We start from the raw sequence: 26,315 nt of genomic DNA, 5'->3' as shown, positions 1-26,315 counted from the left end.
ACGCCTACCTGCTTGACCTTAAAGCCAGCACATTTCAATATTAATATATTTTATGCATGCATGTGATAACGTCTTACCATTCTTATGGATCTGTAGGGAAGTCTCACTTTTCTCAGTGGAGGATTATTACCTATTCCAAGGGGGCTATGATTATAGATACTTACTAAGACAAGAATAATTGACCATAAAAAACCTTTTATATTCCCACAATTATTTTTGCATTGACTAAAAGTGTCAAGAAAATCTGATTTTATTAGCCAGCCCCTAATTTGGACTCCATTTAATTCTTTATCTGGCTTTTTCCCCCAATAAGTTTTTAGTCTGAGAGAGTTGGCAATTGTACAAAAGAACAATTTGTTACAGAACCTTTACTGAATGGAAGTTCTATAATCCAAGCATAACATCAAGTATCAAATAAAATAAAAATGTATGAGATCAGTAAAGGGGACATGCTCCAAGGTAAGAAACTGATCTAGGGACTAGGAAAAAAGAAGTTTAAATCAGAATTTGACTGCTCAGCTATGAAGTAAGGCTGTGGAACAAAGGGTCAAATGCAGTTTTGACCCCTCATTCCCCTCCACCCACCAAAAGATCAGATCCGGTCAGCACTGAGCCGATTTCCAGTAAGAAGCAAGAAGCAGAATTGTGCTTGTTAAGAAGCAATGTGGGCATCTCTAAAGGACATTGGAGGGGATGAGTGAGGAAGTACTTTGGCTCTTCAGAAGCTAGGGGATGCCGTAGACAGGAGGAGCAGCAATGATCTGGTACTCATTTGACTGGAGCAAAGGGCTGCTTACCACAGGTGCTTCTTTTCATGGCTGTCTCTTTGAAATATTAGAAACAAGGACAAAACAGTGATTACAAGTGGACCTTGTGGTCAAAAGTATGACTGCTTCTGGAAAGAACTCAGATGAAGAGGAGGACAAGTGTTTCGGTGTCCCTGCAGATGGTGGAGAATCCTTGGCAACTTCCTTCTAGGACTCGCATTCTGATGTTGGCAATCCTAAATGCATTGGCTTGTCATGCAGTAGAGGATTCAGTGGACAGGAAAAAACAGAAGTGACATGGCATCCATTATGGCATCCATTTCACCCTTGCAAATAAAACCCATCCTGTCTTCCATATGCAAACATAAATATATATATATATAAACAAATATATATATATATATATATATAACACATATATATATATACATGAATGAATGAAAGTGAAAGTCAGTCATCAGTCGTGTCCAACTCTTTGGGACCTCATGGACTGTAGCCCGCCAGGTTCTTCTGTCCGTGGAATTCTTCAGGCAAGAATACTGGCATGGGTGGGTTGCCATTCCCTTCTCCAGGGGATCTTCCCAACCCAGGGATTGAACCCAGATCTCCTTCATTGCCGGCAGATTCTTTACCATCTAAGTCACCATACATATATGGGTGAAGAGTGCGGTTATTTTATGACTGATTTAAGTCTATAAAACTTAATTTTTTTTGTATTTTCCTGAAAGCTGTGAGCATGGTATACAACTGGAAATGAGATTCGTGGGTGCCCCACACTCAAGTCACCAGTGAACCAACTGTGGTTGGGGCCAGACATTTCCCCTGGGTGATGTAAGCAGAGTCTGCTACCACCAGTCTCATTCAACTCAGTCTCAACCTCCTTCCCAGTCTACTGGTGGTGGACATCATGGAGGAGAAAATCTCTCAGCTCTATGAGTTGAGCAGGCTCTGGAGAGAGGCTATTTCCTCCCCATTCCCAAGGTAACTGGTTGCAAAATAAGGGATTCAAGGGGATAACTTACACAGCTTGGAGGCACCTGTGAGAAAAAGAACTGAGTTACTCTCTAGCTGGGTATTTGCTGGAACTGAGAAATTGCAGTATATCTTATTACCACCGTGACTGAGTGGAAGAACACAGTGAGGAAGATTCTGTGGGACCTAAAGTGAAAGTGAAAGTGAAAAGTGAAAGTGAAGTTGCTCAGTCGTGTCCGACTCTTTGCAAACCCGTGGACTGTAGCCTACCAGGCTCCTCCGTCCATGGGATTCTCCAGGCAAGAATACTGGAGTGGGTTGCCATTACCTTCTCAGAGGATCCTCCTGACCCAGGGATTGAACCCAGGGATTGAACCCAGGGATCAAACCCAGGTCTCCCACATTGGAAGCAGATGCTTTAACCTCTGAGCCACCAGGGCAGCCTGTGTGACCTAAACAAGTGCCTAATTGTGTTTTAGGGTGAAATTCCCATAGAAACTGGGCTCAAGGTTGGTCAAAAGAGGTCGTCAAGGGGGGAAGTCTACTAGTATGTGTGTAGGTATTTAGTCATGTCTGACTCTGTGACCCCATGGACCATAGCCCACCAGGCTTCTCTGTCCATGAGATTTCCCTGGCAAGAATACTGGAGTGGATTGCCATTGCTTACTCCAGGGGATCTTCCCAACCCAGGGATCGAATCCAAGTGTCTTGCAAATCCTGAATTTGCAGGCAGGTTCTTTACCACCAGCACCACTGAAAGTGGAGCTTGCTGGAATCATGGTTCAGTGTGCCTGGGAAGAAGATAGAGCCACTGCCCTCACTCTAAGGGGCCTTCCTGCCCCCGGAGGGTGAGAAGAAGACTCAGTGGTTTCATCTCCAGTTGAGCAAGCACTGAAACTAAAGAGTGTTCGGGAAACTTAGGGCCGCCCAGGAGGCTACTTGGCCAATGGAGAAGTAGACTAAGAATTTCTGGGGACATCAAGGAAATAGGCAAGGTCTTCAGAAAGTTGCCCGAGGTTAAGCTACACACCTCAAGGGGAAAGAATGCATCATGAGTGGTAGTTACCAGTTGCAAAGAGAATCAATGAAACCACGGGTCATGTCCCAGTCTGAGTTTTCTGCCAATTTAGATAAATCCTTCCTCCTTTACCTTCCTTCCCAACATCCTTTATCCAACAACAGAAGGTCAAGTCAAGAACAGGGAAAGCCAAATGTGCTTTTAGCTCTTCCTGATAGGAGTCAGATAAGGCAGACCAGGAGAATTTGACCAGGAGGAGAGAGAATGATAAGAGTATCAACAAAAATTCTTAATCCCCTTTTCCAATCCAAGTAGTCATGATAGAGTCTGTTGTGGCGTCTGCTGGGGGAAAGAGAAGAATTTTTTTATATATATATAATATAATAACAAAGTTATTTTCATTATTGTTTTCTGAAGAGAACTCAGTTTTTTTTTTTTTTTTAACCTTAAACTTATTATTTTGTATTGGGGTATAGCCAATGAACAATATTGTGGTAGTTTCAGGTGTACAGCGAAGGGACTCAGCCATATGTATGTGTGTGTGTGTGTGTGTGTGTATCCATTCTCCCCCAAACTTCCCTCCCATCCAGGCTGGCACATAGCATTGAGGAGAGTTCCCTGTGCTATACAGTAGGTCCTTGTTGGTTATCCATTTTCAATATAGCAGTGTGTACATGACCTTCCCCAACCCCCTAACTATCCCTTCCTTCTGGCAACCATAAGTCTGTGAGTCTCTTTCTGTTCTATAAGTAAGTTCATTTGTATTATTTCTTTTTAGGTTCCACATATAAGGGATGTCACACAATATTTCTTCTCTGTCTTACTTCACTCAGTATGACACTCTCTAGGTTCATGTGTGTTGCTGCAAACGGCATTGTTTCATTCTTTTTAATGGATCAGTAGTATTCCATTGTGTATATATATGCCACTTTGTAAATGTATCCATTCCTCTCTCAATGGATATTTAGGTTGCTTCCATGCTTTGGCTATTGTAAACAGTGCTGCAATGACCATTGCAGTGCATGTATACTTTCGGATCATGTTTTTCTCTGGATATATGCCCAGGAGTGGGATTGCAGGGTCATATATTTGCTTTACTTTTAGTTTTTTAAGGAACCTCTGTATCTTTCTCCATAATAGCTGAACCAATTTACATTCCCACCAACAGTGTAAGAGGGTTCCAAAAGAAGAAATTTGAATCCAATATGAGATTTTAGTTTCAAAATAGACTGCACTGAGTTTTTATATCTGAGAAGGACTAGAAAGTTATAGAGCCCTGCCAAGTTATTTTTCAAGAATGGAAAAGGGAGGTTTTGGCATTGCATGGTTGAAAATTAGAGTTGGAAAACAAAGTAAAACAACAACAAAAAGAACTTGTTTTGTTTCTTAACCCATTTAAGGTTATTTGATAAACCAACTTTACTGCTAAGGCATCCATTGTACTCTCTGTCAATCTGACCAAACTAATCACCTTCTGACTGGCTTAAGAATCTCATATAAGCAACAGGAAGACCTAAAGAGATTGTCAGAGGGTTATTTGTCATATAAGTAGCTGTTGATGATTCCAAAGCAAACCATGACTACTTTGTCAAATTTAATTACATATATTTGCTTCCCTAGAACATTATTTATTTGGCAGAACTCACTGCCATTAAGTACAGCCACTTCCAGTCATCAGGTTTCATTTAAAAGGGACAACTGTTAAGAACCATCTGTAAATAAACACATACCACTGATTTTATTCTCAAAATAGAGAAGAAATACCTTACTTTATACATCCTGCTGTCTCTTTTGGTACCTCAGGGAATGAAAAGACAACACAGTCATTTCATCCTATATCATTGAAGGAAAGAAACACATAAAATAGATACTTCAGGTTAATTAGCAGAAGCTTCCTGTGGTGATTCATCAGTCCATTTTCAAGACTCCACGAATTTGATGGGTATAAACACAACCACCATAATGAAAAAGCAGGGGGCTGTCCATTTAGGATTCCAGAGCAATAGGTTACACTAGCAGCACTCAATCGACCACTTTTATTTTCCACCTATTTCCTACTGAACTCAACTCTGATCTCACAATCCAGACCAGCCTTCATTTCTATTTGTCTTCAGAGGGCTCTGCTTATTTCGGCCTGTGGGTTCAGGTGCCTACACCAGCCTTGGTTCTGGAAATGACATATCCATGGCTTCCTTTGTCTTTGATGTTTATCCATTCAGTATTTCAAAAGATGAATGTGATCTTGGTATTCTGTGCTCTGTACTTTTACCCCTTTTTTGCTCTTTGACCTGGATTCTCGACTCCTTTTGTCCTGAACCTCAGCCTCAAGACTGGACCGTAACAAAATATAGTAAAGTGACTATAGTTTTCACTGCACAGCATAGTGGGGTAAGTCATCTTCAACAGATCCTATAGGAAACATCCCTAGTAGTTCAAATACCCTGAAATTAATTCACTCATAGAGTCATCCCAGCCTCTTTCAGTTGACCTCAATCAATGACTTCTAGACTGGCTTCAGGAAGCCACCTTGTTCTCTTCTTCCTCAACCTAGGAAGCCCTCCTGATAAATCCCATAGGTAGGAGAAGGTACCATGTAGTCATAAGCAAAAGTGTTATAAACCTTGACCAAGAGTGAGAACCATAAAGATTTAGACTCAGGCTTTAGAGCTGGATGGACTCGGCTCCAAATTCTCGCTCTGCCTTTTTCCAATGTGTAGACTTAGACAAGTCATAGAAGTCATACTCTGTACCTTCTTTATAAAATAAAGACAATAATATTTCCTCAATCCAGGTGACATAGAGGATAAAAGCCCAGGCTGGATGGCAAATTGTTCTAGGTTTATGTCTAAGATCATCACTTATCAAGTGTGATCCACGGGAAAGTTACAAACACTTGAGTTCTCCATGTTTTGGCTTCATCACCTATTAAATGAAGATGCTAATGGCAACGGAGTCATTCAAACACTGTGGATACGAATTTAATTAGTATTGACAAAATGTTTAGAAAGTGCCTGGCCATGGTTAATGCTTAATAGGTGTAAGTATTTTGAAACAAATTGTTGTAATATACTATAACTCATTTCTACCTATAATAAGCCAGAGGATAAGGTAAATATTAATGATCTTCTTGACAGATTTGACTTGGAGGTAACTATAGCTCATTAGTTGACTGAAAGGGATCTAAACCCAAAAGACTGAGAAACAAAATGTCCCTAAATTGGTACATCATGAGAAACATTGGGCTGGAGGACGCACAAGCTGGAATCAAGATTGCTGGGAGAAATATCAATAACCTCAGATATGCAGATGATACCACCCTTATGGCAGAAAGTGAAGAAGAACTAAAGAGCCTCTTGATGAAAGTGAAAGAGGAGAGTGAAAAAATTGGCTTAAAACTCAACATTCAGAAAACTAAGATCAATGGCATCTGGTTCCATCGCTTCATGGCAAATAGATGGGGAAACAGTGGAAACAGTGGCTGACTTTATTTTGGGGGGCACCAAAATCACTGCGGATGGTGATTGCAGCCATGATATTAAAAGACGCTTACTCCTTGGAAGGAAAGTTATGACCAACCTAGATAGCATATTAAAAAGCAGAGACATTACTTTGCCAACAAAGGTCCATCTAGTCAAGGCTATGGTTTTTCCAGTAGTCATGTATGGATGTGAGAGTTTGACTAAAGAAAGCTAAGTGCTGAAGAATTGATGTTTTTGAACTGTGGTGTTGGAGAAGACTCCTGAGAGTCCTTTGGACTGCAAGGAGATCAAACCAGTCCATCCTAAAGGAGATCAGTCCTGGGTGTTCATTTGAAGGACTGATGTTGAAGCTGAAACTCCAGTACTTTGGCCACCTGATGCGAAGAGCTGACTTGTTTGAAAAGGCCCTGATGTTCGGAAAGATTGAAGGCGGGAGGAGAAGGGGATGACAGAGGATGAGATGGTTGGATGGCATCACAAACTCAATGGACATGAGTTTAGGTAAGCTCCGGGAGTTGGTGATGGACAGGGATACATGGTGTGCTGCGGTTCTTGGGGTCTCAAAGAGTGGGACACTACTGAGTGACTGAACTGAACTGAAACTGGCCCCTTAACCACTCAAGATCCGTCACTTTCTATCTCTGCTGAGAATTTAGCAAATCACATCTTATGGGGGTTTCGTGTCAGTCCCCAGGCTCTGCCTGAGAAGCCCTAAGTTGAGTGAGTAGTAAAGAGGAAATACCTTGACTTTTTTTTTTTTTTTTTAATTCTACAAGAATCAATGGTATTAGAAGAAATCACTGCTTTAAGAGCAGGAAGAAAACAAGCTCAGCCAAATTTCCTGGGTGATGAGGAAGGTGTAGCACACTCATCAATGCTTAATATGCAACAAGCTGTGTAACAAAAAGCCGAGCTTCTTTTCACCCGTGTAAAGTCCATAAATAAAATGACCAAGAACTCCTCTATGATAGACAGAGTGAAAGTGAAATACATTGGCTTTCATATATATGTATACATATAATTTTAAGTTGAATGCACTGTGGGGAATACCAGGATAAAACAGTCTCTAGTTTCTCTGCTGTGTAATGAAAGTAAAATAGGTACACAAATATCTCTGATGCAAAGCAGGAAGTAGTAATTGTCAAAGAAATCCACAAATGGAGAGCAGTTAGAGTGCTGAGCCTATTGAGAGGGTTTCCTGTATAGGGGACCAGGCAACGGTCTGCAGCAGAAGTGGCATTTGAATCACTTTTAGCTTCTATTAGGGACTCTTACGCCAAATATTAACCTTCACCCCACCACCAATGGACCAAGCGCTAACTCATGCCAGGAACTCTCCTTTCCTGTCTTTGCCTGGCAAGCATGTACTCATAAAACCCATCTCAAAGGTTATTCCTCTGCTGCACCCTCTTCAAATAGATTTTTCCCTCCCTTATTTGGGAACACACACAGCATCGTACCCAGTTCTCTCTTTTTGACATTTTTGCACATTACTCCGTTACCGTTCCTGTCTTTTTCACTGAACTGTGATTCCCTATAAGGGACTGGGCAATGCCTTTCAGTCCTCAGTACCTAGGGATACTTTGTCAAATCATTGAACTTTGTCAAAATATTGCACTCTAATTTTAAAAATGAAGTCATGTCCTGAAGAAAATGAAGCTTCCTGCCACCTGTGAAAAGTAAAAGTGTGGAAGAAAGTGAGAAAGGAGCTCTCGGCGTGTGATTGCCTGGTGATACATAATTTGACTTGTCATGATCCAATGTTCCCAGTTAGCATCATTATCTCCTTTGACTCTTGTTGAGATTGAGGCTCAGAGAAATTCAAGGACTTGTCCCAAGTCACAGATCTGTTATAGTGAGTGGCTGGGATTCAAACCCGGGTGCTTTCTGTCACTGTGTGATGTTCCCAAATGAAGAGATGCTCCAGCAGATGTACCACCTCTGAAGGTTACTCAACATTAAAAAGCCAGTAACCACTTTGACAAAATCCACAATGAGTCCTTCCTATCACCCCCAAGACCACCATGGAGTTTGCTCTAAAAAAAATAGTTTGCCTGCCTAGAGAAAATTCATCTGTTTCTGAGAAAAAGAATCCGTGTCCTCTTTCTTGCCTTCTTCCTTCATCTTTTCTTCAGTTTCTTTTCCCTCTCTCTGTTTGTGCTTTTTTCTCTCTCTTCCTGATGCAGGGGAGGATTAACTCTCCCAAGTGAAGATGGTAGTGATGATGATGGTTGGGTCAAGCTTATGGTAGGCTGGCTTATTCCTTCAAGGATCTGCTCTGGGCTTCAGGTTCTAGAATGGTACAAGACTGATATTTAGATTTAAACTTTCTATACCATTGGAAATAAGACAAACAATGTTTTGTTTAAAAGTTGTTTTCTTAAGGAAAAATAAGAAATGAACAAAATGATCTACACACAAAATTACACATCATTTATAATTTTAAAAACTAGACTAATTAGAAATAACATTAATGTTCAATGATAAGAGTTTAATAATTTGTGGTACTCTATACATATGGAATATTTTGTATTCATTAAAATATGTTTACAAAGAGAACATAAGAAAATACTGTGTTATGTTATTTCAGATGTCAGAATATAAACATATAAAAAGCAAAATTAAAATTTTATAAGCACTGTGTATATATCTGAAGAAAAAAGAAAGAGATTGGAAAAATATTAACAGTTGCTCATTCTGGTTCTTTAGCTGGTGATTCTTTCTATAGTTTCCTATCCTACCAGTAACATGGAATACTTTTGTAATCAAGAAATAAATTCAGATTTGATAAACGCTTGTCAAGTGCATGCAATTTCATCTTGCAATTCTTCCTAGGGAAAAAAAAATGAATTTTGGTATTTATTGCTTCATCCCAACCACTGTTCCAGGAAGGAAGCTCTGTCATCCTGTAGCTTGTGTTTATTCATACCTCTTCACTCGAACTCCCACCAGTCTGCCTTCCAAAAAACATCTTTGATATAGTTTGGTGTACTGAAAAGAATGTAACCTTCAAAATGAGGCAGCTCTGGGTCTCAATCCATTTTCCTGTATTTCTTAGCTGTGAAATATTCATAAAATTCTATTTTCTTTGAGTTTCAGCTTCAGGATTCGGTGAGAATTAAATGGGGTTGCATATGTTGTGCTGCCGACACAGGTCCTGGGATACAATGTATTAGTCACTAACACAGCTCGTTACTTCCTCCTGCCTCTCCAGTTCTCTGCACCTCCCCAAACTTATTGACCTTTCAAGTTCCAACTGCCATTCTAGTTCAAAGTTCTTCATGACTGTCCCTGGGCGGCCATGGCGTCAATTTCTAACTTTGTTTTCTGGAGGACTCACTTAGCACTTACTCACAGCTTCGCACAGTTATTGAGTGACTGGCAGGCCTCCTCCACCAAACAGAAGAAGCAATCCCATCCCCCACCCCATCTTATCTGAGACTCTCATTTATTACAAGCCTTCAATCAGCAGCTTATGCTGCAGAGCTCAGTCTACCATGTTGAGTTTTGAATGCTAAAGCAAATTTATGAGTCATAACATAGAATAGTTAAAACTGCAGTCTGGATCATGCCTCCTCTTGTTTCACCTGGAACAGGCTGAAAAGCTATCAGTGGCTGGTGGGTGGTACCTGGTGGCTGGATCTGAGTTGTCAAGATAGAATGTCACCATCCGGAGAGACAAGAGGGCTCCAAAAGCCCTGGAACAGTCCTGATTCTTGTCAGACTGTGGAAAAAGAGCATAAATAGGTGAGTGCATTTGATAAGGTGAAGTAAAGTAGTCGGGTCCTACAGCTATAATTTCTTTCCTTACAAGTCCGTCAGTCAAGTAGATTGCTTGGGAGCTCGGTTTCCATGGGATGGAAGCAGAAAAAAGAGAGAGAAAGACAGAGACACACAATAGTATCTCTCTCAGGTATGTTTCTATAAGTGCTTTTCAGTCTAAAATTATTGACATGCCAAGTCTAATGATTAAATTCCAAGCTTTAGGCCCAAATGCCTTAAAAGTCTTTATCTTACTTCTAAGATGTCACTGGTTCTTTTGTTCTCATAGATTTACTTATCTTCTAAGCAGTGAAAATCATAAATAAAGCTATTTCAGTATTTGATCATTTAAAACCATCACTTAATTATATATCTTTAATATGGTGTTCTTTTTAACGGTCCTTTCAAAGTCTTATTTTTACATATTCAGAAAAAAGCAAGTCGTGTTTTCCTCTTCCTGGTGATGTCTACAATATAAATAGGAATAAATATATGGATAGGAATTACGTGTTGTACTGTCAATTGAGATTGATTCTTTTCTTAAAAAAGCTGAAACAGAAATGCACTGAATAGTGCATGAAAGAATCCCTTCTTACTACATTGTCTCCATGAATGAAAGTTGAATGTTTGGCCTCAAACATTAGGAAAATTACAAATAAAGAGGAAGGCAAGCTTTTACGAAAACTTTGGTCATAAATATAAGATTTTTATGCCAGAGAGTAATTAGTGTTTTGTTCCTCTTTTGAATAGCAAGGGAGGGGAGGGTTTGTTGGCTCTCTCTCATTTAATTCTATTGACCTGCCACAATTTTACAGAATTTAGTAACATCTATTATTTCTTTTTACATATAGTTGTCCTTGTCCCTTTAATGAGATCTTACTTGTATTATTACCTGTTTCTTCCTTCCTTTCCTTTATTTTGTATGTCATAAAACTGCTGAATTTGTACAACTTTCAGGTAATTATTTTTATGAGCTCACTGGAGGTTATCTTCAATGCTATCACAAAGTCTTCCAGTGGTCAATGAATCATGCAGTATATTTCATGATTCCTCTTCCAGGATTGCTAGAGAAGCATAGGTCAGTCCACAGAAATACTTTTGAAAGCTTGGAGCAAAATATATTATTGTAATACTTTTTTCCCCTAATTATACAAGCAGTATACACATTATGAACAATTTAGAAAGTAGAAAAAGAGTAGAAAGAAGCAATTAACTTCCCCCAAAATATTTTTAATATTTTAATTTCTATATTTCAGTTACATATAGATCTACACACAAATGTAGGTTTGCACTCATTTTCGTTTACATCAGAAAGAGAATATTCTCCTTTGTCACCAAAAAGTTTTTGACTTTATTCAATAATTACTTTTATATTATTATTTGAATAAACTATAGTTTAAATTGATACTGACTTTTAGACTACTTGGGATTTTTACCTGAAAAATATAACATAGGAAAACCAGAAGACATGATTTTATGCAGTTTAATTTGGTCTGGTTATGCAAATTCTCCCCCAACACCATACCTGAGTCACACATAATTAAGATTCTCCACTAATTTCAATGAGTTTGAAAACTTTCATGAGCCTTTTCTGAAATAACAAAAGATAAGATTAAAGTAAAGAACCTTTATTCTTAAGAGATGATAGTTAAATAATAAGTGACAGCTGTCACTGAACTGAGAGTAGCCAACAAAGGCCTGTCATTCTGTAGAATCTGATACACAAACTTGAACTAGAATTTCTGAACTCTAGAACCGAGAGTTCAATACCAAACAGTGGCCCAAGTGCCAAATCCAGGCCAATGGCTGCTTTTGTATTACCTGTGAGCCAAGAATAGTTTTTACATTTGTAAATGGTTGGAAAAAAAAAATTAAAGAAGAATGATAACTTGAGATAACATGAGAATTCTATGAAATTCATAATTTCATGTCCATAATAAAGTTTTATTGATATGTGGTAAACACTCATTTGTTTAAATATTTCATTGGTTGTTTCATACTGTAACAGTCGAGTTTAGTAACTGCTGAACAAAGCGCAAAATTATTTACTATCAGATCATTCACAGAAAAAGTTTTAGAGAAAGAGAGTCTTACTCTAGATTGAACATCAGGTTTTAAGTAAAGTAGCATTAGAGAAGTCTAGGTTCATTTTCTTTCAGCCCTCTCATCTGAATCTCCTTCCTTTTAATTAGCAATAGTATTTGCTCCCTTCAGGGAAACGAGGATTGCCTGTATTCATTTGCTGTCAGAGCTGCCTTTGAACTTCAGGAAAGCCACCATCTTGTTTTGTTCACTTCGCTAAAGCTTAGTGTCTGCCACATGAAACACCAGTAAGTTCTTTAAACTTCTTGTTATCTTGAGGCAGGGCAAGACCTTTACCCAATTTATTTAGTTATGGAGAAGGAGGATGAAAGATTGGGTCCTAAGTGTTACTCAATGGCATGACATGGTTTTGCCTGGAAAGCAGCCAGAACTGATGCTTATGAGGTGTTTGTCTGATGAACTGCACCCCAGTGACTCTAAGCAGAGCCGGAGGAGGCGGCAGTCCGTCTTTCTAGCTCAGGTTTGACTCACAAATCAGAAGAATGTGCAAAGTCCATGGAAGCCAGACCCACCCCTAAGACAGTCCAACAGGGAAATAATAGCTTCTTTTGGATAACCATTTAGAAGGTGGGATGATTTGGATTATTGTTGATGTGTATTATAGTATTTTCATAAGAGCAAAATAGATCCTAGGTAACTGCTGACTGTAATATTTGCTTTAGTAACAGGAAGTGTGGGAAGTAATTATTAGCCAATGTATAGGCTGCAGAGAACCTTTCTACATAAAGGAAGCCATGTGTTGAATGTATGGAAACTTCCGGCACAGCTGACGTAAACGGAAAAAATAAACCAAAAAACTGGGAGGTAGAGGGGAAAGGAACACTGGGTCACAATGCCTCCAGAATAAAATTCTACATGCAGAATAACGAGATGAACCCAAGACTTTGACAGTGAAATTCTCTTATAACAGGATTTCATTATTCCATAAATCTAGAAGTGCTATGAGTTACTTCCTGGTATCCCACTGTCCTCAACTTCAGTCTTATAGTCAGATTGGAATTGTACATGGTCTGTCCAATTTCATGAGGCTCTAAGAACTGGTTTTAGATCTAGCCATGAAAACAAAATTTAATAAGAATATTTGACAATGTTTATAAAAAGTGAAATTCTGGTTATCTGAGATCAGTATGAAATATAAGACACTTATCATGTATGCATTAGTATGTTTATTATAGAAAAACTTGAAAATACAGAAATTTTAAATGAAACAAAAATAACTTCTACAATCTCTCTACCCAAAGACAACATTATTTAAGTATTGTTTCCTCTCAGTCTTTTACTGTGATATTTTTTTCACAGTTGTAATTATACTCAAAGTTCAGTACAGTCTCTTGCTTTTTAAATTTAACTGTATCACATAATTTGTAAATAAGACATTTACAGTTATCTTGAAAAAGCCTGAGAGATGGCTAGTCAACCTGTTAGAATGTCTGGGTATTAAGAATAAAACTAAATTCAAAACCCAAAATGCATATTTTTTGGAGTCATGGAAAAGGCAAAGTTTTATAACTTTCTTTTTTATCTCATGACTTCTTTTTTGGTCATGATGATATATGCTGGATGAACACCAAAACAAAACAAACAAAAAAAAGAGTGAGGGAATAGGACTGGGAGAAACAAAACAAAACAAAAAAAGTCAAGAAAAAAATGAGAAGGAAGAGCCAGAGAATTGAAAAGAAAATATACCAGTCCCCAAATTTCCCAAATACATCTGGTCCTGCTGAGAGTAATAGCATTGGTGTAAATGTGTAGACAACTCCCTGAGCTGAATTTTTTAAAAAAGCCTATCTCTTTGATACTGCATTAATTCCATGGTCCACATAACTGACATTCAATAAAGAAAAATAGAGCCAGAACAGAATTAATTTTTTTTGGATACTGAAGTCTCTTAATTTGCATTTCATTTTCTCTTTCTTATGTAAGTAAAGGCAAATTAGGTATGGAGATAGGTCCACTCCAGGGTGGCATGGCTGAGGTTGAGTTGTGGTGGGGCTGTTTCCATGTAATGGGTCAGTGGCTGGTCTTAGGAGCATCTTGTTTCCCAGCACAAAAGTCTGATGTCAAGAGGGAGCACTTGTTCTTTCCCAATTCCTTAACCTCCCCAAACCAGCTTTTCCTTGAGGTCTTCTTTTTGTGAAATTCCTTTATCAAGGCTGCATGTGGCCATGATATAAAACCCCAAGCCATTTGCCCTCTTCACAGGATCCAGGCGAGAATGTAATCCAAGCTTTTCTTGGTCTATCTCTACACTGCAACATCATAACATTGAAGTGTAGATTTATAGCATGCTTTATGTATATTTTCTTAGTCCCAGGGCCCCCCTTTTCACAGATACATACACAACATGTCATGTAGAAAATATAAATCGTTGATGGTATAGGCACTTTCTTCCTTTTTAAACCTTTCCAAAGGTCTTTTTGTTAAATACACCCAGATGCCGTTTGACAGATGAGGGGCTAATTGCTCTGTGAATTACCTCTATCGATTCCTGTTTCATGTTGAGCCAAACAAACAAAAGATATTAATGCTTTGAAAAAAATGAATGATGACCTTTCTCTGCAAACACAGCTTGTGGTCTCTGATTATTGGTGATTCCGGAGAGCAGCGGTCAATGGCAATAGCTGTAACGCTATGATCACTATAATAAGCTTGCCTGACCTTCTCTGCCATGTTAAGTGGTTTAAATTTATTTGCCCAACAACAGAAGAGCTTTCATTTAAAGTCACAGAACATTCAATTCAATTTAAAGACATAGTGTCTTCTTTCCTCTCCTTCCTTTCCTGTCCATTTCCCCACTTCAAACACCTCCATCCCAAGTTCCTTAATCATTTTGCCACTGCAGAATAATCACCTTACCTGTGAAACTCATTCTTTCAGTTCTTTTGGGAACCCTGGATGACATTTTCTCTTTTGACTTGCTCTTTCTTGTTTTAAGACACTAGAATATTTTGTTTATCTCTTTGTATAAGTTTTGTTTGTGAATCAGGTTTGGGGTTCTAGATAATATGAGCTCTATAAGAAATCAAGAATACATATTATCTAGAATACCAAACTTGTATACTACTGTATAGCATAGAAGACTGTACTCACCATTCTGTAGTAACATATATGGGAAACTAATCTGAAAAAGAATTGATATATATATAGGTATATATGCACATATGTATAAATATATGAATATAATATGTATAACTGATTCAGGCAGCTATATACCTGAAACTAACACAACATTGTAAATCAACTATACTCTAGTAAAGATAAAAATAAAAAACTCAAATGTAGAGAATTGATTAAAATGAATGCCTTTAATATACAAAATCTGAACTCTTATAGGTAGGGAACTTTTGGACTGTGTTAAATGACAATAAAGATATAATCAAAGGAAAAACAGAATGAATGAATAGTGATGCTGAGTAATAATTCTAAAGAAACCAAGAAAATGTTTGCTCAGATAAATATTTGAAAACAGTTTCATTAAAAAAAAAATGCAAGAGGGTATAGTTCTAAACTCAATAGCCTGGAAGCCAAGAGATTCGGTTCCATATTGTCCTTAATTAATGAGATTTTTGAATCAGTCATTATTATTGTTATTACTACTTCACACCCAGAACAGGCTCATCCAACTTGGTAAATGGGGAGGACTGGACCCAATGAGTTCAGAGCTTCTTTCCAATTGAAACACACTAATTTTCAATATGTCTCTTAAAAAAAAAGTTTCTTGTAAATAATAGAGTTATAACTTGACAGCTAAGAAAATATGGTTCTGGGACCTTTAAGGACTTCCTGAGTTTTTCTCAACAATCTCCATGATAGTCAACATGAGTAAACCACAGATGGCCAAAGCCTTGAATGGTTAGGAAGTAGATGCAGCCCCCCTGGGTTCAAGTGGAAATCTCTTGAAAAGGGTACCCCTGACACTTCCACCAGTTTCCTGGTAAGAGACACGCCAAAAATACCAAGGAAGTGGTTCCCCTTAGAATAGCTTGGTCCCTGTGCTATAAGATTAAAGCAGGAAGCGAAGAGAAAAACACCACAAATAATCAAAAGGCTTCCTGCCTAAGTCTGACATTCTCAAGAAGTTAGGTCTGAGTTTAGATAGAGAGCTGGGAAATTTTAAGGTGACTTTCCTCAAGCATTATCTCTAGTTTCTTCTCAAGACATTAATCAACAATATCATCAAGGCACTCTTGAGCTTTACCCAGGTTTGCCATGCTAAAAACCATATGGAGTTCAAGAAAATAAGAGATATAGTTCCTGACTGTGTGAAATTCCTCATTCTGCCCATAACGTACCAGGATCCTTCTCAGCAATAGGATATTGACAAACGCTGTGTGCTTTCTCAACATAGAATGCTTTTTTATCCTTCTCCTCTTCAAAATCTAAACTTAGGGCCTTCCCAATTCCTGTTGTTGTTATTGTTTAGCTGCTAAGTCGTGTTCACCTCTTTTGAGACCAACCAGGCTCCTCTGTCCATGCGGTTTCTCAGGCAAGAATACTGGAGTGGGTTGCCATTTCCTTTTCCAGAGGATCTTCCCGACCAGGGATGGAACCTGCATCTCCTGCATTGCAGGCAGATTCTTTACCACTGAGCCACCAAGGAAGCCCTCCCAATTCCTACTCTTTAAAATTCCTCTATATTTATCTCTCCTTTTCCAGAATGCGCTCTGTAGCACCCTATGGGATTCATCATAGCCCCGAAAATATGCTTTCATCTCAGCACTTTGCAAATGTATATAATTTGCTGTTCCTTCTACCTCTTTCCCCTAGAAGTTAGACCTTTGTATCTCAGACTACTAACATAGAACTGGGGTCTTGTTAGGTGTCCAACTGATGTTGGAAGATGGGTGAGTGAACAAATGAGTCTTACTGTATCAGATAATTGCTGCTGTACAACAAACCACTCTCAAAGGCAGTGACTTTAGACAGTCAGTGACTGTTCATTATCACTTGTGAATCTCCAGGTGAGTGCAGGCTTCCTTGCTCAGGCGGAACTTGGCTGGGGTGACCCAGATGTGATGTCTCCAGTCTTTATGTTCTTCATCCTCCTCTTGGAACCAGGCACATGCTTCTCAAGGCCGCAGCAGAAGCACAAGAAGCAAAGCAGAAACTTCCAAAGCCTGTTAAAGCATACCATCATTTCCACCTGTTCTTTCAGCCACAGCAAGCCATGTGGGGACCCTAAGCCAAAGGACAGTCAATATACTCCTTCCCTTTAGTCACATGACAAGGTCACATATTAAAGGGTATGGGTACAACTGCTACTGCTAAGTCACTTCAGTCGTGTCCGACTCTGTGTGACCCCTAGATGGCAGCCTACCAGGCTCCCCCATCCCTAGGATTCTCCAGGCAAGAACACTGGAGTGGGTTGCCATTTCCTTCTCCAATGAAAGTGAAAAGTGAAAGTGAAGTCGCTCAGTCATGTCCAACTCTTAGCGACCCCATGGACTGCAGCCTACCAGGCTCCTCCGTCCATGGGATTTTCCAGGCAAGAGTACTGGAGTGGAGTGCCATTGCCTTCTCTGGTATGGGTACAAAGAGAGACGAAAAATCAGTCTCAGTCATGAAACCAAACCATTAAGAAGGAAATACTGGGACTTCCCGGGCGGTCAAGTGGTTAAGATTCTGAGAATCTGATGCAGAGGGCACAGGTTCGACCCCTGGTCAGGGAACTAGGATCCCATGTGCCATGTGGCACGGCCAAGAATTTAAATAAATAAATGACATTTAAGAAGGAATACTGACGACCATATTAAGATAGAAATATAAAATTGGTTACCCACCATTTAAGCCATTTGGCCAAAGTCATCTCCTTCATTCTCATATCATCAACCCAACGATTTAATGACCTATGTGGCCTATAAATATGTACCAAATTAGATTACATTAACAGATGGTAAATAGAGTAATTAGAATTGGAAGAATCCTGATATCTTGATTTTAACTTTTTTTTTTTTTTAATTAAAGAAAATAGGTATGGTGGCCAGATGTGTTTTGAATACAAACCAAAAGCTTTAAGCAACAAAATGTTTCTCCTTTATAAAGGAAGACACTTTTGCTTAAGCTTATATACTTTACTATGGAAGTTTGTTTAAAACTGTTCATAGCTCAGGCAATAACCTTCTTTTCACTTTTAAACAAGCTGGGAGAAATCTCATGTAGGCATTGTTGTGGCTTCTTTACAGAGCTTCTGCTCACTTCTCTGAGTTGAAGTTAAATTTCTAATGTCCAGGCGTTGATTTACTAGGAAGAGCACAGTTCACTTAAAATCAGAAAAAGCCCTGGCAGTAATCAAGCCCTATGAATTCCTGGCCCTTTTCCTTGAAGGCCCAGTGGGGCCCACTTGACTGGGCCAACCCCACACCACGCACACTGGATTGGTGGTCCTCTTATCATAGAAAATTCCACCAGTGCAGCCAAAAAACACAAAAGGAAGCACACACAGACAAAAAATGTGAATATAATATACAGGCCTGTGGATTGAGTTTTATGAAAAGGAAGAAAAAAGGGGGGTGGAATTTTTCTTAGTTCTTTTGCAAAATTCATTGGACAAGAAATAATGAGATAAATGGCTTATCAAATGTAAATACCTTCATTATTTTTAATGACACTACAAAGACAGTTTTAGAATGTCTCTCCTAATTTTGCCCTATAATCAGATCACTTGATTGTGACTATTTGGTAAATAGAATCATACATTTTCCCGTGATTTGCATTTCATGTCCTATGCTAAAGAGTTTATATTCATTAAAAGTATGCAGATCCAAGTATTCCCAACACTTCTTTCTTGCTTGACTTTACTTTGTAATAATGTGTGGTATCAGGACTCTGCCCTATAGCTGAGAAATGTGAAGTTCTTGGAGGAAAAAGGATTCTTATGGTTGTTGTTTATTAAACCCAAATATTTCAGAATCTAGTCCTTCCAGTTTCAGGAGAGAAAAGTGAAAGATGATAATGTGATTTCCTGCTAGTCTCCTGGATTCATCTGTGTGTTTCAGTATGTAGAATCTTCTTTACATAAGACTAGCTCCTACGTAAAGGACTAGCTCCTTCTTTACATAGGACTAGCTTTCTAATTTCTCTGCATTTCTGTTTATAATTCTTCTCCATTTTTATCAAGAAAACTTTTAACTAATCAGCTTAGAGAGTCTTTAAATGTTGAATCGTGATGCCATTTGAGCAAGGAATTGTGACAGAGTTCTCACGGCCATCAGTAAAATTCCTTCCGATGTGAGCCAGGACCTAGGAAATGCAAAAATCCCTAATAAATGTCAGGCAAGGCTCAACTGCTTGTCTGTTGCCTACAAAACGTTCAAAAAGAAATGAGTTTGCTGCTAGGAACTGATATGATCCAACATTCTCATTCATTCTTTCCTGTTCCATCATTAACTCCAACACTGGATAAGACACTGGTTGAGGATGGAGGCTGGGAACAGGGAATTGCCAGAGATGGGAAACCAAGCTGCTTTACAAATATTCACAGCTGCAGCTTTCTGTAACCATGCTCCATTTCCAGTGGACTTTAAAAGACAAATTCATAAGTTATTTTGCCATAAAAGGGAATCAGCTCTTAAGTCCGTCTTCCCAAAGACCTCAGACATGAAATTACCACAGCACTCCCTAAGGTCCAGAACACAGAATTTTCCTCCCCTCCCACATGCCTATCCCTAAGAAAATAGTTTTCCCACTAGATAAAATAATTAAGACCATTCTCAGAATAGAAAACAAAACATGGATTGCTTGGACATGAGCCTATTTTCAGGCTTAATCAATTGATTTCATATTTACTGTTTGATATTCCAATAGCTGTGAAGCTATCATATGTAGGATTTAATTGCATGGAAGAATCAATAAATAAAGTGTACAAGAGTAATTGTGTGTGTGTATGTGTGTTTTCTTGTTCAGCCTACTTCTGATTTGTTAACTAATTTAGGAGAGAATCCATAAAAGCATAATACACCAGCTGCTGTGAAGTCCCTGGGTATCTCTGAACTGGAACCTGGCTTTTTAAATCCTGTCTAGGTAAATTACCTTTCCAGTGCAGGGTATTTCCTTTTAGGAGATTCCTTGGGAAGGGTCTCCAGGGAACTAAGTAACTTTTTAATGGTTCACTCAGATTAAGAGGAAGGAAATGTGAACTCCTCTCGGGGGAGGCACCACACTCTCGGCCGTCTGCATCCTGTAATTCTTCCCAAGTCCGTGAATCATACTTTTAAGACGCCTTTTCAAGGGCATTTGTCTTCCTTTAAGAGAAGGCCAACGCAGAAAAGATGAGGTTTAAAATAGGTCTCAATCAAGCTTTAGCTATAAAAACAATCGCCCAAGTCTCCCCCATCTGTCTAGAGAAGGTTTCTCTGCATCCTTTACCTACACACCGCTCCTCACCTCACACAGTACTTGACTGGATCATTTTTACATTTATTTTGCTTTCAGATTTAGGATGATTTCTAATATCATCTGAGGGACTTTGAACTGTAATTCTGGATCACGTTGACCAGCCTCTGGACTGATTTCACTTATGCTGCAAGAATCTGAAGACGTGAGCTATCATAAGTAGCTTTCTCCAAGTCTTTTTAGACCGCAATCTTGTTTTTAAGCTATGTTTTTATTTAGTAAAAATCTTGTATGTGAGCAAATATAGACTATGTTTGCCCCTTTTCCCAAAAAACATGAAAAGTGTTCGTCATACAGTTATGTCTGACTTTTTGCAACCCCCATGGACTGACTGTAGCCTGCAAGTCTTCTCTGTCCATGAAATTCTCCAGGCAAGAATACTGGAGTGGGTTGTCATTTCCTTGTCCAAGGGATCTTCGCAACCCAGGGATGGAAGCCAGATCCCCTGCAATTCAGGCAGTTTCTTTACCATCTGAGCCACCAGAGAAGCCCACCAAAAAGCATGAACGCTACTGTAAATAATGTTGGCAGTGGATAGAATTGGACAAGGATTGAAGCATGAAGTCATTCAAAATTTCTCTACAAGAATGAAGTAACAAGGGCATATTCTAAATGGCAGTATCGAGTATATTGAAATATCAATAGCATTACAATATCAGTTACTCAATGAATAAACTATATTTTATTGATCATATACTTAATGGCAACTTCTAATGTTTTAAGCTACTACCAAGAGTGGAAATGCCCTGAAAAAGAACAAGTGTGCTATGATAAGGCATATCCATGTGAACTCTGTCAACTATGGACTTTGGGTGATATTGATCTGTCAGTGTAGATTCATCGATTCAGACAAACATACCACTCTGGTGGGATTTTGATAATGAGTGAGGCTAGGCATAAGTGGAAAATCTCAGTACATCCCACTCAACGTTGATGTGAAGTTAAAACTTCTCTAAAAAAGCAAAAATTTTTTTTTTAGATACCCAAAAGTAAGTTTATTTATTTTGGGGAAAGTTTGAGCAAGCTCCAGGAGTTAGTGATGGACAGGGAAGACTGGCTTGCTGTAGTCCATGGGATCACAAAGGGTCGGGCACTACCGAGCGACTGAACTGAAGTCTAAATTGTATTAACTGAATGTTCAGTGTTGGTTTGTGTAGATATGCATACAATCCCCTCTGTGTAATCCCTAATCTAAGAATCTTTGGTAAATCAACAGGTATTTTTCTGTGTGTGTGCCTCTGTGTGTGTGCGCACCTGTGTGTGTGTGTGTGTGCGTGTGTGCGTGTGTGTACGTGTGTGTGTTGGGGGCATGGCTGTGCGTGTGTGTTAGTTGCTCAGTAATGTCCGACTCTTTGCAACCCCATGGACTGTAGCCTACCAGGCTCCTCTGTCCATGGGATTCTCCAGGCAAGAATACTGGAGTGGGTAGCCATTTCCTTCTCCAGGGGATCTTCCCAACCCAGGAACCAAAGCTGGGTATCCTGCAATACAGGCAGATTCTTTACTGTCTGAGCCACCAGGCACTTAAGACTACAGCAAAATGTAACCCAGGCTGATGTAAGCTCTGCATAGTCTTTACGCCCATTTACTGTGAGTGTTCATATGTGTTGTTGCAGACATATTCATATATGAAACTCCAGACTCCACTTGTGATAGGAGGGTAATGTACGGATATGTGTACCATGTTACTTTTCAACATCCTAATGGTTCTGATTTATAAAGCACATTTTATCCTAAGAGTTTTGAACAGGGATTGTGGACAAAATAAGTTGAAAGAGAGAAAGTAGGAAAGGAAGAAAATAGCAGAGAAGAGAACAGTTGAATTCTATTTTATTCCTTCCCTGATTTCTTGGCAAATTCAAGTCCTAGCTGTCTATATGCTGTGTTGGCTCCTCTGTCCATAGGATTATCCAGGCAAGAGTGCCGAAGTAAGTTGCCATGCCCTCCTCCAGGGAATCTTCCTGACCCAGGGACTGGACCCAATTCTCTTATGTCTCCTGTATTGGCAAGTGGATCCTTTACTGCTAGCACCACCTGGGATGTTCCCATCTCTAGTGACCTCTGAACACGGTTAGCAGACACAAAAATTCTCAATCGTCAATTAAGATCACCCAGTGTTGTTGTACTGTTTCTTACAAATATCATTATCAATAGGTCAGTTCTTTCAGAGGGCCTGAATCTGGTGCTATGGAGACTGTTCTCAGTAAAGCACTGTTGTAGGCTTTGAGATATTTGGGTGCAGGAAAATTGTTTTCCTCATAAAATGTTGAATATTCAATTTTGTGTGAAAGGGTAAAAAAATAAGTGAGGCTAAGGATTGAAAGCATAAATCAGGCGTTTGTTGATGAAAAGAATGGCAGGAAGGAGGGAAGGAAGAACGATCAAGGAAAGACGTTCTAGTTTGCAGGATCCTCATTAATTGTTTCCCGATGCTAGAGAATTGAAAGAAAGACATCATAGGCAGATTCTAATATTCTAAAACTGCAACCTGATTGCATTAAGGCATAAATTTAAATCTAAATCATTTGGGACAGAATATTTAAACATCTTCTATTTTTGTTTATGGCTGATATCTATAAAAATCTGTTCTGTTACACAGACCTATATTATAGAGATTATATATACAAATATTTTACTACTTATGCATAAAACATGATTTGTTGGGGGATATAAACTATGGCTTTCTCAGGTATCACTGCTACTTGATTGTTCTGAGTATTGGCTTTCTGACAGGGTTTGGAATGAAGCCATTTTTATTAATTTAGTTATTTTTGCTGATATAAAAGGCCGTCTATCATGTTAATGATGTATCGGTCTGCGGTCCCACCGAACAATAATTACAGAATGTTCCTAATAGTAAATCATTTGTCACGATCACAGCTCAGTACAACAACCTTTTGTGGAGCAGGGGAAGACATTATCCGAATAGCAATACACCTTTCTGTGGACGCACTGGAGGAAGTGAACACCAAGAGCCTTGCAAAACCCTGAGCTTCAAGTCAGAAATGACCTCTCCCAAATCTCAGCTCGGGGATGAGCACAGGCCCTGCTGAATTTTCTGTGGTGTTGTTTAGCCTATTGGATTAGATGGAACCAAAACATTCTGCTGAGGACAGAACAGACTAGGTTCCATAAGCATCTTTAAAAAAAGAAGAAGAAAAAGAAGAAAGCTCTCCTCTGAAAAAGTGGCAAAACAAAATGATTGGAAAAAGAAAAAGTGTTAAAGATTTTACTGCACTCTAGTTTTTACTAAGAACCAGAGAAAGAAAGGACCCAACACCCCACCCCACCCCATCCCTGTCAAAAAAAAAAAAAAATTGGGATTAACAAGAAGGTGTCAATGTCTATATTAAGTGAGAATTACACTGGAATAATGATCAGACTTCTGTTTTGTAAAGAGTCAGAACCTGATTTCGATTATTATTAAGCAACATTTGTAAATAATAAAAGCAAATATTATTGAGTATTTCTATGTTCAGGGAATCTTCGTTTTGTTGCTATTCTTTATTCTCTCTCTCTTTTTAATAGACTTTATTTTTGCTGCAGTTTTAGGCTCATAGTGAAACTGAGAGGAAAGTACAGAGTGTTCCCAGCTCCTCTTCCCAAAACACACACAGGTTCCCCCACTGTCAACATCCTCCACATTTTTCACAATTAATGAATCCACATTGATATGCCATCATCACCCAGACTGTACCGTTTACATCAGGACTTCTTCTAAGCAAAAATTTTGAGACGAGCTCCTTTTGAGAAAAGAGTTAACTCAGCTGTGAACTGTGGAGGGCCACAAGGGAGATTTCCGAGATTTTTGCCAGTTTCAAGCCATAGCCCAGTTGATTAACCACAGTTTGTCATTGGGGTAGCAGTGAAATAAATGGGCATCATTTGTCCAGCACCCATACATTTATTGATTTTTGCCAAGGTGATGTCAACCATGCTTGTTGGGCAACAGTATCCTCATTTCATAGACAAAGTAACCAAACCTCAGAGGAGGGAAAGCCAGGATTTCAGTTGAGGTCCTTTGGCATGAACCTGCATTGTATCACACTGCCTCTGTCCCCAGGTTATGCAGGAAAAGCTGTCATGGAGTTGCTGACAAGTAACTGAGTCAGGGTTTGCTTTGCATGGTGACTGTGGTTTTTATAACATTGATACTCAAACTGAAAATTCGTGGATTTTGTTTTTTTTTTTTAAAAAAAAACTTTAAATTATATTTCTACTTTTATTTTTTCTAAATATGTGGATTCTTGGTTAGGAATTTTATTGAGTATGGAACACAAGGAATGCACACACAGGAGGAGATTTTAAAGTACTTGTTCACCAAGCCCCATGATTTGAAAATAGCCTCAAGATCAATTAGAACATAAAGGGTGAGGAGGGAGTCATAGCTGTGAAAAGCTTCTAAAAGACCACATAGCAAAATAAAGAGGTTTTCCTCGAGCATCAACAGTGGAAATTGTTCTAGAAGTGTATGCAGAGGACAATGGTGACGGGTGCAAAGTCCAGACTTTCCAATTCTCTTTGGGCTTTAAAAAGCCACAAATAGAGCTCTTTGCCCCACAACTAAATTTGTGAGCCTCAAATTAGCATTAAATGGAATAATTTGTATGTACTCTCTCCCTTCATATGTTTACCTATTTTTTTTAAATATCTAGAATTCTGTTAAAGGTATCCAAGGATTCAGCAAGCATGTCATACTTTGTATTTCTAGTATCACTAAAATGCACGTTTCTATAGATTGTTGAGAGCTACTGGTAACAATGAAGAAGTCTGTAACTGAAGCTTGAAGCAAGGTATCAGAGGACTCTATGGGGACCAGAAAGATGATTCTGGCCAAGTCTTTGCATCCCTTTTCCTCCAGTTCCCCAGACAACCAGCCTGAAGAACTTAGAGCATCTTCTCTGCGGACCCTGGTTCAAACACACAGGCGTCCTTGACATGGGTACCACTTTTCCAAAGGGAAGGAAAGTCCCTTAAAAAATCAGATGGCTTCCTCTTGCCCCAACCCCGATGTCCCCTACCCGCTATGTTCTGTCCAGAAGAAAAATCCCTCAGCCGCAATGGTTGTTTTTATTAAATTCTCCTCAATAAAAAGCTCAGGCAGGATTTATTAGGTACTCAGGGCGGACGTTTAGTATTTCGCCAGTTATTAAGTGAAAATCAATAGAAAGCAAAGAAAATGGAACTCACTGCACTGTTAGCGCACCCGTTGTCGCCCAGATATTATGTCGGCTGTCTCGTAGATTCATGACAGACGAAAGAGGCCGGGAGAGAACTTTCTGCTTACATTGCACGCGCCAAAGTGGGGTTATTCATTAGAGCAGGCAGCCGGCCAGATGGATTTCCAGTTCGGGTTTACCATTTATCTTTAAAACGCCTGTATCGAGTGAGAAAGAACACTGATATTATGTGATATCAATGGCAGGTTTATGTATCTAAATCAGGATTTATTGTTATTTTGTTCCAAAGACCTTTTTTTCTCAAGAAATACCATTTCACTGGAAGAAAATAATAGCTAAAACCTTGTCAAAGATAACCTTTCATGCTGTCCGTGCAGCACTAGCTGTAAAACAAATAGAACCCGGTATATAAATAGTTTTAACCATATCCTTACAAATCATTTCTTCTGAATCTGTTTCTCCCATTTCAATATGTGTGTGTGTATGTGTTTTAAATACCGCAAACATGATTTTTGGTCATTTGAAGTTTTCTTTGCCAGGAGTTTACATAATGTTAGCAATTGTTAGAGTCGTGTTAAAAGGTTTGGCTGTTTTATGTACTTCCATGGAATGCTACTTTTCCAAAAAGCATTCTTTGGAAAAG

At 38.9% G+C, this 26,315-nt stretch overlaps 1 long non-coding RNA gene across 1 annotated transcript; it reads right to left on the bottom strand.

Annotated features, from left to right (window-relative positions):
• Positions 1-4,470: 4,470 nt before the first annotated feature.
• LOC101902083 (uncharacterized) lies at positions 4,471-25,851 on the bottom strand. Its single transcript, XR_001494529.3, has 3 exons — positions 25,683-25,851; positions 9,866-9,960; positions 4,471-8,528 (listed from the first exon to the last, which is right to left on the bottom strand). It is a non-coding gene; the product is annotated as an uncharacterized lncRNA (long non-coding RNA).
• Between the last annotated feature and the right edge of the window lie 464 nt (positions 25,852-26,315).

The sequence above is a fragment of the Bos taurus genome, chromosome 21, assembly GCF_002263795.3.
Source record: "Bos taurus isolate L1 Dominette 01449 registration number 42190680 breed Hereford chromosome 21, ARS-UCD2.0, whole genome shotgun sequence".
NCBI lineage: Eukaryota > Metazoa > Chordata > Mammalia > Artiodactyla > Bovidae > Bos > Bos taurus.
The sequence above is the reverse complement of the archived record's forward strand: the minus strand, read 5'-3'. Positions and strand labels throughout refer to the sequence as shown.